This window comes from Camellia sinensis, chromosome 10, assembly GCF_055761805.1.
Source record: "Camellia sinensis isolate YWXY chromosome 10, ASM5576180v1, whole genome shotgun sequence".
Classification (NCBI taxonomy): domain Eukaryota; kingdom Viridiplantae; phylum Streptophyta; class Magnoliopsida; order Ericales; family Theaceae; genus Camellia; species Camellia sinensis.
In genome coordinates, this window is record NC_138970.1 from 171,053,415 (window position 1) to 171,065,512 (window position 12,098).

The window sequence follows — 12,098 nt, forward strand, 5'->3', positions numbered from 1 at the left end:
GGAATCAGCTTAATTCCAACTTGTAAATTGCTACAAATTTCAACAAGTGAATTAAGGAATAACATCGGCTTAACTTCAACTTGTAAATTGCTACAAATTTCAACAAGTGAAGATAAGGAATCAGCTTAATTCCAACTTGTAAATTGCTACAAATTTCAACAAGTGGATTAAGGAATATCATCGGCTTAACTTCAACTTGTAAATTGCTACAAATTTCAACAAGTGAAGATAAGGAATCAGCTTAATTCCAACTTGTAAATTGCTACAAATTTCAACAAGTGGATTAAGGAATAATATCGGCTTAACTTCAACTTGTAAATTGCTACAAATTTCAACAAGTGAAGATAAGGAATCAGCTTAATTCCAACTTGTAAATTGCTACAAATTTCAACAAGTGAATTAAGGAATAATATCGGCTTATCTTTGCCTGAGTTTGATATGTCTTCGAAAACATCCATGCATAACTTTATCAATCGAACATGTTGAAAGGATTCTGAAAAGACTTTATTGATAACATCGGCCAAACAATGATGTTTATCTAATGATAGAAAAATTTCAAATTACAAGTATTCCAAGGTCTGGGCAATGCTTTGCCCTCATTGTCCTCAAGCCGATATGCTCCATTGCCTAATACTGAAGTAACTCTGTAGGGTCCTTCCCAGTTTGGGCCAAGCTTGCCCTCCCTGGGATCCTTTTTGTTCCCGACGACTTTTCTTAGGACTAGGTCGCCAACTTGAAAATCTCTTGGATTAACCTTCTTGTTGTAAGCTCTGGCAAGCTGTTGCTGGTATACTGCGAGCTGAATCGCAGCTTTTTCTCTTCGTTCTTCCAATAAATCCAGGTCTCGGGCTAACAGAATGTCATTGGTGCCATTCTCTACTCCCTGGGTTCTGATCCCTGGGATGCCGATCTCCAATGGGATGACTGCTTCTGTGCCATAGGCCATGGCAAAGGGGGATTCTCCTGTTGATCTTCTCGGCGTAGTCCGATATGCCCAAAGTACGTTGGGCAGTTCGTCCACCCACTTTCCTTTTGCTGCCTGCAGCCTCTTCTTTATTCCATCCAGGATTACTTTGTTGGATGCTTCTGCTTGCCCATTGCTTTGAGGAAAACTTGGTGTTGAGAAATAATTCTTGATCTTGAATTTTGCACAAAAGTTTTTGATGAGTTTGCTGTCGAACTGTGTCCCGTTGTCGGCAATAATTGCTCTTGGAATCCCAAATCTGGTGATTATGTTTCTCCAAATAAAATTCTTGACGTCCACATCTCGGATTTTGGCAAGAGGTTCTGCCTCTATCCATTTTGTAAAGTAGTCTGTTGCTACCAGCAAGTATTTTCTCTGCCCAGTTGCCTGGGGAAGTTGTCCAACCAGATCCATGCCCCATTGGGCAAACGGCCAAGGGCTGGATACTGGGTTTAGGTCGGCAGCTGGCTGATGTATCAAAGGTGCAAACTTTTGACATTGTTCACACTTCTTTACATAAGCTTCGGCATCCTTTTGCATGTAGGGCCACCAATACCCCTGGGTAATGGCCCTGTGGGCTAACGATCTGCCCCCTGCATGGCTTCCACAAATTCCTTCATTAATCTCGTAAAGGAAATCTTCAACTTGCAAAGGATGTACGCACCTTAAAAGTGGTCCAGTGAAGGACCTCCTGTAGAGATGGCCTTCCGTTGTTAGACTGAATCTGGCCGATTTCAGCCTAATTTTATGTGCTTCTTTATGGTCTTCTAGCAGCTTCCCCTCTTTTAGGAATGCGATGATTGCATCCATCCAGCTTGGTCCAAAGCCCACGCACATTGCTTCTTGTTCGGTGCTCTGTTTATCTATGCTCGGGGCCGACATGTAGTCGATCATGATTGTCCTTGTTTTTCCAGTTTGAATTGAGCTGGCCAAGTTGGCTAACGTGTCGGCGTGGGTGTTGTCATCCCGGCTTACTTGGAGTAATCTGCAGTTTTGGAATAGGGCTGCCAGTCGGATGACTTCCTTTGCATATGCCGACATTCTTTCGTCTCTGGCTGCAAATTCTCCTGTTGACTGGTTAACAATCAATTGTGAGTCACAAAAAACAATTACCTCGTCTGCCTCTGCTGCTGCTGCTAGCTTTAGCCCTGCGATTAATGCTTCATATTCTGCTTCATTATTGGAGGCTTTGAACCCCAGACGGATGGACTGTTCTACAATTTCTCCGTCTGGAGATATCAGCAGTACTCCTGCTCCTGCTCCCTGGCGGTTTGAACTTCCATCGACGAATAGTCTGAATGAATCGCCGATGTAGATGCTGCATGGTCTGAGCTTTTCTCCCTCTTGCTTTTTTGTCTTTGACTGGAATTCTTTTTCCTTGTCGGGCCGATGCTCATCTTGGCTCGACGGAGCCCGAGGTGTGATGGCTTCCGGTGTGAGTTCTGCGACGAAGTCGGCCAAAACTTGGCCCTTTATTGCTGTTCTTGGCCTAAATTCTAGGTCAAACTGGCCTAGTATTACTGCCCATTTTGCTATCCTTCCTGTTAAGTCTCCTTGATGTAATAAGGACTTCAGTGGGTGCTCTGTTAGGACCACAATCTTGTGTGCTTGAAAGTAATGGCTCAATTTCTTTGAGGCCATTACCAAGGCTAGCATTAATTTTTCCAGTGGTAGGTACCTTGTTTCTGCGTTAGCCAGAGTCTTGCTTACATAATAGACAGCCTTTTGCTCCCCTTTTTCCTCTCGGATTAACACTGCACTGACTGCGTGTTCAGAGACTGCTAAGTACAAAAACAATTCCTCCCCTGGGATTGGGTTAGAAAGGACCGGGGTTGTGGTCAAGTACTTTTTTAGGTCGGCTAAGGCAGCTTCACATTCTTCCGTCCATAGGAAGTCTGTGGCTTTTTTCACCAGGTTAAAGAAGGGTCTGCACTTGTCTGAGCTTCTGCTGATGAATCGGTTTAGGGCTGCGGCCCTTCCAGTGAGCACTTGAACTTGCTTTGCCGATGTTGGACTCTGTAGTTCCAGGATGGCCTTGATTTGGTCTGGGCTGGCTTCAATGCCCTTTCTTGTTACCAGATATCCTAGAAATTTACCTGACCCAACTCCGAAGGCGCACTTTGAGGCGTTGAGTCGGAGTCGATATCTTTTGAGTATGTCAAAGACCTCTTTTAGGTCGGCAAGATGACCTTTTGATTCCTTGGTCTTTACGACCATATCATCGATGTAAACTTCTACCGTTTTGCCAATCAGGTGTTTAAACATCTTTGTCACTAACCTCTGATAGGTTGCCCCTGCGTTTTTCAGCCCAAAAGGCATTACCCTGTAACAGTACAGGCCTTTCGGGGTGATGAACGCGGTCTTCTCCTCATCTGGAGGGTACATAGCAATCTGGTGGTACCCTCTGTATGCATCTAAAAAACTCATCCTTTCATGTCCTGAGGTGGCGTCTACCAGTTGGTCGATTTTGGGCAGAGGAAAGCTGTCTTTCGGGCAAGCTTTGTTGAGGCTGGTGAAGTCTACACAAACCCTCCACTTGCCATTCTTCTTTTTTACTACTACTGTGTTGGACAGCCACGTTGGGTACTGGACTTCTCGAATGGCCCTGGCTTCAAGGAGTCTGTCTACCTCTTCCTCGACTGCTTCGACGTGCATTAACGTCGGTCTTCTGGCTCGTTGAATCACAGGTTTTGCCGATCTGTCGACATTCAGACTGTGGCAAGTGACCTCGGGGTCAATGCCAGGCATTTCATAAGGTGTCCAGGCGAACGCCTCTATGTTTGCCCTTAAAAAATCTTCCAGTTCTTTTTCTTCTTCTCTGGCTAAGCCTGAGCCGAGAAGAAAAAATCGTTCTTCGTCGCCCTCCTGGACGAGGATTTTCTTTAGCGCCTCTTTGCTTTTCTCGGCTGGTTCTTTCCCGACGTCTTCAAGGACTTCCATGTCCTCATCTTCAACTTCTGCTTTCTTTGGCTCCCGTATATTACAGGTGGACTTTATTGCTGCCATGGAGAAATTTTTGGCTTGTAGTTGATCCCCTCTGACTTCTTCAATCCCATGCTCTGTTGGGAACCGGAGTAGTTGATGCAACGTCGAGGGAACTGCCCCCATTGCATGCAACCACGGCCTTCCCAGTATGATGTTGTATGGTGAGGGTGTGTCAATTACCAGGAATTCCGTCCTGATCTTCTTAGTGCCGGCTTGTACTTCTAAGCTTGTTGCACCCAGTGGCCATGTCGGCGTTCCGTTAAAGCCGACCATCGGGCCGCTTGATTGTTCTAGGTCATCGGGGTGAAGGCCTAGCTCTTTGTAACATCTGACATACATGATGTCACAGGAGCTGCCTTGATCTATTAGGATGCGTTTAACTTGGCACTCCCCAACCTGGAGGGATACTACCAAGGCATCATTATGCGGATGTTGGACCAGTTCTAGGTCGGCTTCAGTAAAGGCTATCATTGGCCCTTGGCATTCTTCTGGCCGATGTCTCTTTTCCCCGACTTGATAGATATGCTGTAAATGTCTTACCCTCTGGGTTTCTCCTCTGACTTCGTTTTCGTTGACCCTTGAGTGGATCACATTAACCACCCTCGGTTCTCTTGCTTGTGGCAGATGTGCTGGGGGAGGGGGTGCCGCTGGTGCTTGAGGCAACCTTGCCTGTTCTTCCCTTGTTCTGGCCTCATCGACCAGGTCCCTCAGAAGACCTTGTCTTACTAGGTCTTCCAAGTGTGCTTTTAAGGCTCTGCAACCTTGAGTTGGATGCCCTTCTTCATTGTGGTAGGCACAACGTCTACCAACGTTCCTTCCCATGAATTCCCCTGGTGCTCTTGCTGGAGCCCTGAAATAAGGTTGATTTCGAATCCGATCCAAGATTTTATGGATTGGGATCCGGAATACTGTGGTTACCGCCTGTTTATTTCTTAATTCTATTTCTTGTTTGGTCGGCCCATTGTTGATTCGGCCTCGCTTTGGCGAGCCATTTCCCTTTTCTTGTTTCACCTCTTTGTTTCCCGATGTATCTTCTTCGGCCCTGGCGTATTTCTCAATTCTTGCCATGAGTTCTTCCATGCTTTTTGGCAATGTTTTTGCCAAAGACTTCCGTAGGGGGCAGTCATCTTTCAGGCCGTTCTTAAAGGACACGACTGCTACTTCCTGGTTGCATTCGGGTATTCGGTTGAACACCTCGTAGTACCTCTTCGCATAGGCCCTGAGGCCTTCTTCTTTGGTGATTCGTAGAGCCATCAAAGCATCAACCCTCAGGGGTTGTAGCTTGTTGGTCACGAATCTGGCCACAAACATCTCGGCCAAGCCTTCCCATGTCTTTATGCTTCCTTTTGGTAACTTATGGAACCAATCAGATGCAATTTCCCCAAAGGATGAGGGGAATACTTTACAGAGCAATGGCTCGTTTCCGCTGTATAACGCCATTGAATTCAGGTATAGCCCAACATGAAAGTTTGGATCTGACTTACCATCATAGATTTGAAACCTCGGCATACTGAATCTTTTGGGCGGTTCGAATTTGTCCAGTTCCACCGAGAAGGCTGTCTTCGGTTTCACTGGGGAGTTTACCTCGGCTTCTGCATTCTGCTGCCTCCTCTTGAGGTAGTCCCTTAAGTCTTCTTTGCTCCTCCCTGGAGCTCGGCTGTCTTTGGATTTTAGTCTTTTTGGTACACTGCTTTCGGCCTCGTGGTGGGGTCGTTTGGATCTTTCTTCATGGGATGTGTCAAAATGGAGTACTTGCCCCTGAACATGTCGATGTTCTTTGGGGTCTGGATTCTTCATGTGGTGTGTCCTTCGGGACTCTTCTTGCCTCGGCTTTTCCCGTCCGACTTCCCTGGAAGGCCGGTGAGAATGCCTTCCGCTTCTGGTATGCTGAGGGACTTCGGGGATTGTTTTTCTTACCTCCTTCTGAGTGTTGTTCGCCGGCATCGGCGTATCTTGCAGCGGGTATGGTGGCTGCATAACATTATTCTGCATCATGAAGTTGACGACTGACTGGAGGTCCGCCAACTTGTTTGCTAGTTCTTTCACTTCCTCATCCCTCCGTAGGCACCTGTCCCTCCATACCTGTAGGTTATCTTCATTGTAGTATTTTTCTTGGTTTGCTCTTTTTGACGTGTCGCCTTCTGGGATGACGTCGTTCTCTCTGTGACCCTGGTCACGGGCTTCTGCATTGTGGTTATCTCCTTCGATGTCAAGATCAATTGGGCTGCCACTCCCAGTGGGAGCGTCATCCCTAATATTTTGCTGTCCGTTACTGGCCATCTATTCTTCCTTCGTTCCCACAGACGGCGCCAAATTGTGTGGGTGAAAATCTGACCACACTGCCTGTCTAGTGATCAGCTGGAGAGCACAAGCAGAATAGATGGCTTAAGCAACCTGAAACAGAAAGAAAAAGCTCCGGCGGTGGTTCTTCCACCCGGGGGCACTTCGACGATCAAGTCAGTATATCTCTCAAAGATAATCAAGTACTAAACTGAATACTCAAAGTATAAATTACATACCTTAGACCCACGGGGGTGCCTCTCTTTTATAATATATTCAATCCAAGTCCCACTAGAAGTATGACTTCTATGAACTTCAATTTACTGTTTACTCTGGACTCTTCAAGAGATAAAGATAAACTCCCTAAGAGCTTTATCCTTATCTTGGTTAAGTCCCCTCTTTGCCTTAGGACTCTTGCCCCTTATCCCGGATTCCGATATCTTCGGAGATGACCTCGGCTTCTCCGAGATTACCTCGGCTTAACTACCAGGGCACGTGGCACCTCGGCTGACACGTCGGCGTCACCATGCCATGTGTTGGTATTCAGAAAATATATCCCCACAGTTGCAATTAATCCTTATCAATATATATTATTGCAACTTTATTTAAAAAAAAAAAAAAATTGCCAAACTAAGTCCTATAATTGTTAATCTACCTATATTGTACTATTATTAAGTGAACAGTGTAATCAAGTTTTAAATCTAAAATCTTGAATTTCATTAAGAACATGCTTTCACTTAAACTACAACAAAATGGTTCTTTAATGACAAAATCACTTCGTCTCCAATAGTGAAATTTTCGTCACCAAATTGATCCGTGACGAAATAATTTCGTCACCACGTTCATCATCAATTCGTCGTCACTAAAAGTACCTGATGACGAAAATTTATTTTGTCACCTATTATTGGTATTTGGTGACGAAATATTTTGTCACTAAATGTTAAATATTGTCACCTATAACGTCCATTTCGTCTCTAGAATTAAATAAAATTTTATTATATTTGTTTTGGGTGACAAAATATTTTGTCTTTAAAAATAGACATAGAATTTTTAGTGACGAAAATATCGTCACCAAAAGATGGGAAAAAAAAGACCCTTCAGTGACGAAAACTTTTGTCAACAAATATTTTAATTTAGTGATGAAATAATGAAAATATGTGACGAAATTATTTATTGGGATTAGAAAGTTTTAGTGTCAATTTTTTTTTCGTCGCCAATAATAAATAAATTTTAAAAATTGGGAGGGAGGGGGTTATATTTGCAATTGATATATTTTTTTCAATAAACAATACCTGTACATTTTAATAATCTATTAAATAAAATATCTAATACAAATCAATATAAAATTAAACTGTTCATTATCATCAAACAACCCAAGCAAAATACATGTCTCATAGTATCAAGAAATTAATATATAACATCCAAACTATAACATCTATTCTATTAAAATAAAAAGTTACAACACAATCAAAATAACTTTTGCATTTTAATAACCTGCTGAATATAATATCCATTACAAATCATTACAAAAATCTGTTCATTTGGTAATAGCAACAAAAACCTGTTCATTTTAATCTATTCAGTAAAATATCAACAAAAAGATAAGATCCATCACAATATAATCATAACCCACAACAACATAGTCAAAATACATGTTTGATAATATCAACAAAAAGTACAACTACCCTGGGATGGATGTGTGTAATATCAACAAAAAAACTCTTGCTATGTAGGTTACCAAATTCGTTCATCTCCAATCTGCCATTTAAAAAAAAAAAAAAAAAAAACAACAATAACAACAAAAGGTTAAGGTAACCATTCACTAAATATGTTAATATGCAACCTAGAGGAGAAAAAATAAAAATTTCAAAGTAAAAATTTCAAAGAGAGTAGTCCTTTCACACAATCTATCCCTATAGACTGTTTGGATTGCACCTTACATCAATTTCAAACAGTCAACTTTAAAGTAAGAAAAAGCACTCAAAAGCTTATGATGTGGATTTTACAAAAGGGAAATGATAAACTTCTACTTAATTTGTTGTACAGGAATCAAAGTCATCATCACTAATTGGCAAGAGGTACTACAAGGCAACTGCCATTGAATAACACAATTCAAAATATTCTCAAGGATTTATATCGTAGAAGATACAAGACATAAGGGCCTTGGTATGATTATAATACTACAAAGCAGTGAATAGTAGAAACCTAACACAGTTTGAATGAACAAAAGAAAGCATTATCTACCTAAATGTTGAAAGGATTTGCAGAGCAACAGCTACTGAATAAGTCAAATTAGAACAATCAACTCATAGATTATATACAGGAAACTACATATGGGTGCCATGTTGTAATCATAATAATCGCGGAAAAACTATTCTTTAATTAAGAAAACAAAAGAAAAAAAAAATTGTTATTTTAATCAAATAAAAGCTGCTTGGTCTAAGGTAGCAAAATTTAAGAACCCTGATATAAATCAAATTTGTTCAAATTATTTAAATTTTCTCAAAAACAAAAGGTAAAAGTTTATTGCTATTTTTTAGACAAGAATAATATATTCACTATAACCAAATCTCATAAATAAAAAGGAAGCGATGTATGTACTTAAGGCAGTGTGTGCTATTTGCATTGATGTAGACAGTCTGCTTATTTGATTCCTCTAAATATAAAACTAAGTTTGCAAGACATAATAAGATAAATTCTTGTGACAAAAAATAACAATAATAATAATTCAGCAAAAACAAACTGCCCTTTGTTTATCTGCTCATTCTTGTGTTCATACATGAAGATCCAGTGATACAACTACTTTCACTTTATGAAAAAAGATTCGAGGCATATTAGATTTTTCAGCATAAGACAAATCTTACTACAATGGGCACATCGGACATAAAGTTTAAACTAGTAAACCATGGATTCCATGCTAGCAGATACAAACCAAAAAAGGCAGGCAAACACACATTGAAACCGACGTGTCTAAAATATTCATAAGAGGCCATTCAAAAATGAGATTTCCGAGCGTCTCAGAGCATGAAAGCTCTCTCAACCATTCCAACAATTGCACATTCTAAACAACTTCTTAGGAAAAGTAAATAAAAAGGATATGTTGATATCATTTTCAAAATGTTTCCAAAAAATGTATGCAGGGAAGTTTTCTGAGAACACCCCTTTTGTAGGAAACACTTTTTAACTGTTTCTGAATTTTCAGAAACTGTTTATGCACAAAAATGAAAATAGTATGAACATGATGGGAGTTTCCGAACTTTTCATTGTTCTTATTTCCAAAAACCCAACCAAAAACAAAACAAAAAATCTGTAAATGGCACCAAATAGGGTATGATTTGGGTACTGATAATTGAGATGTTGATTTGGGAACATGTTTCTCCAGTTTCTTCTTCTTCTGTTCTTTTGGGTCAACATCAGATGGTAAGCATTTATTTTATAGTCTTTATTTCCTAAAAAAGAAAATGACCAAAATTGGCATGGGTTTAATTAGATATTTTAAGCATTAATTTCATCAAGAAAATATCCCTTCATAATAAGACTGAATTTCCAAATTATCCCACTAACAACTAGAAGATGGGACAAAGCTGTGGTCCAAAATTTCATATTCCAAAAAAACATGGAAACAGTGATAAAACAATGATCAAATTCAATGGTTTTTTACAGCCATCTGGGATGAACAGATAGACTGATATTGACAATTTAAAATAATTCACCTAGTCAGTTACCTTTTCCTCCTCTCGCTTGCGTTCCTTTTCTTTTGCCTTTTCCAGCAAGTGCACAAGGTGTTCCTCAAAGACCTCCTTGGCAAAACTGTCTTCTCCAATTGATCTTAAGTCAAGACCAAGACAGAAAAAATGAAACCAAAGGAATTTAGGGTAGTCAATACTAAAGAACAATGATTTCCAATAAATAATGTACAATATCTTTATACAAAGAAAATAGAAAAGCAAAATACCTGTACTCTGAGCTTTCCTCAAAGAGTTGTTTGCTTTCCTCCCAAATAGAAGATGCAGTGATTTCCTGCGATGTCACAAAAACAAACCAAGTTGGATACAATGGCCCTGACTCCTGTGAAACCTTTAGACAATCATTGCACAATAGGATTTGTGACCCACATCATTAACACTCCCATATACCTTGATGGTGGACAAAAGATCAGTGAAGTCTTTGGCAAAACGTTGACGCTTTTTAGCTTGTTTCTCCTCCTTTTCTCTAGCTCTCTCAAGTAGATCCTCAAACACAAGCTGCATACAAGTACAACATTAGAGGTTCTAGAAAATGTGAAATATTCATAACTTAATAAGAATCTCTGTAAATCTCAAGTAAGGCAGAACCAGTGTCTGTTTAAAGCAATCAATAACATGTTTGTACGAATTCATAACATAGATGTAAATAAACCAATTAAATTGGACATCAACAATAGTCTTGGCAGTAATTGAAACCTTCATAGATACATACTAGTGACACCAAAATAGAAGCCATCAAAAAAAATAAAAAAATAAATTAAATTTAACAACATCAATTCCAAAAACAATTGAAGTTACGAGACTTGGTAAATTGACATTATTAAGTCCCATTTAAACATTCATAACAAGCATCCAAGTTAAAAACTAAACCCCAAATTAAAAAGCCCCAAATTTTGAAATTGAAAAACCCTAAACCCTAATTTTCAAATTGAAAAGCCTCAAATCAAAACTCAAAACCCTAGTATCTAAACATGCACCTGAAATTGGACGGTGGGAGGAGAGGTGCGAGAGCTCCGGTCAGAGGGAGAGGTGAGACGACTCCATTTGCTTCGTTCGTGGGTCTTCGTCGACCGGAGGGAGAAGCGAAAATGAACCAGGCTGCGAAGGAGGTAACTACGAAGGACTGCTCGAGCGACGCAATGGCTGTCACGAGCGAAGCAATGGTTGTTACTCCAAAGGACTGCTCTTCTCTCCGTCTGTCTTCCCTCTATCTCTTCGTCTTCTCTCTCTCTCTCGAACACATCTCCCTGCTAGTTGTTCTCTATTTTTCCTTTTTCTTGTTTTTGTTTTTTCTTTGTTTTGTTTTTGTTTTTTGTTTTTTGTTTTTTTTGGGACAGGGAGTAGAAATTTAGGCAAGAAGAAATTTTAATTTAGGAAAATTTTTGGACGGCTTGTTTCAAATATTGAAAAGAAATTTGAGATAAAATTTTGAAGTGAAAATTGGTTTTAATTTATATATTTTTTTAAGTTTTGTTATTGATGTTTGTAATTTTACCATTATTAAAGTTTAATTAATATTTTGAATAAAAATAAATAAATTTAAGAAATTTTATGATTTTAATTAATAAATAATAATTCTATTAAAAAATAATAATTATTATATTCTTAATAATTTATTATTTAATTATTAATATTTTTTTGAACTGATTATTAATAGTTATTTCAAATCGTAACAAATTTAATTATTATTAGGAAACATTCAAAATTATGTAGTTTTAATACAAAATATGACATTTCCCTTTCTGTGACCACAATTTATTGGTCACCAAAGGTTTTGAGATCTCGCTTTTTTTTTTCCCCCTCTCCCGCCATTACTTTACGCGATCATATTTTTTTTTTGTCGCAAAAAATTACCTATTAGCTACCAAAATGTTGTTGGTTGCAAAAAACACAACTCGTTAGTGACCAAAAAAATGTTAGTCGCAGAAATTTAGTTCAATTTCTTGGTTCAATTTATTTTTTATTGATTTTAAGTATTTGGTGACGAAATTTGGTTTTCCTCTCTAAAAACAATACATTTGGAGATGAAATTATTTCCTCTCTAAATTTTTTTTACAATGGTGATGAAAAATTTCGTCTCCAAAATGGTGCCAAATCTTCCGCCAAATTTTCCAAGGTGAGAA

At 39.3% G+C, this 12,098-nt stretch overlaps 1 long non-coding RNA gene across 1 annotated transcript; it reads right to left on the bottom strand.

Moving 5' to 3' along the window:
- Positions 1-7,685: 7,685 nt before the first annotated feature.
- LOC114299234 (uncharacterized) lies at positions 7,686-11,296 on the bottom strand. Its single transcript, XR_003642245.2, has 5 exons — positions 10,953-11,296; positions 10,366-10,473; positions 10,185-10,249; positions 9,955-10,057; positions 7,686-7,987 (listed from the first exon to the last, which is right to left on the bottom strand). It is a non-coding gene; the product is annotated as an uncharacterized LOC114299234 (long non-coding RNA).
- Positions 11,297-12,098: the final 802 nt, after the last annotated feature.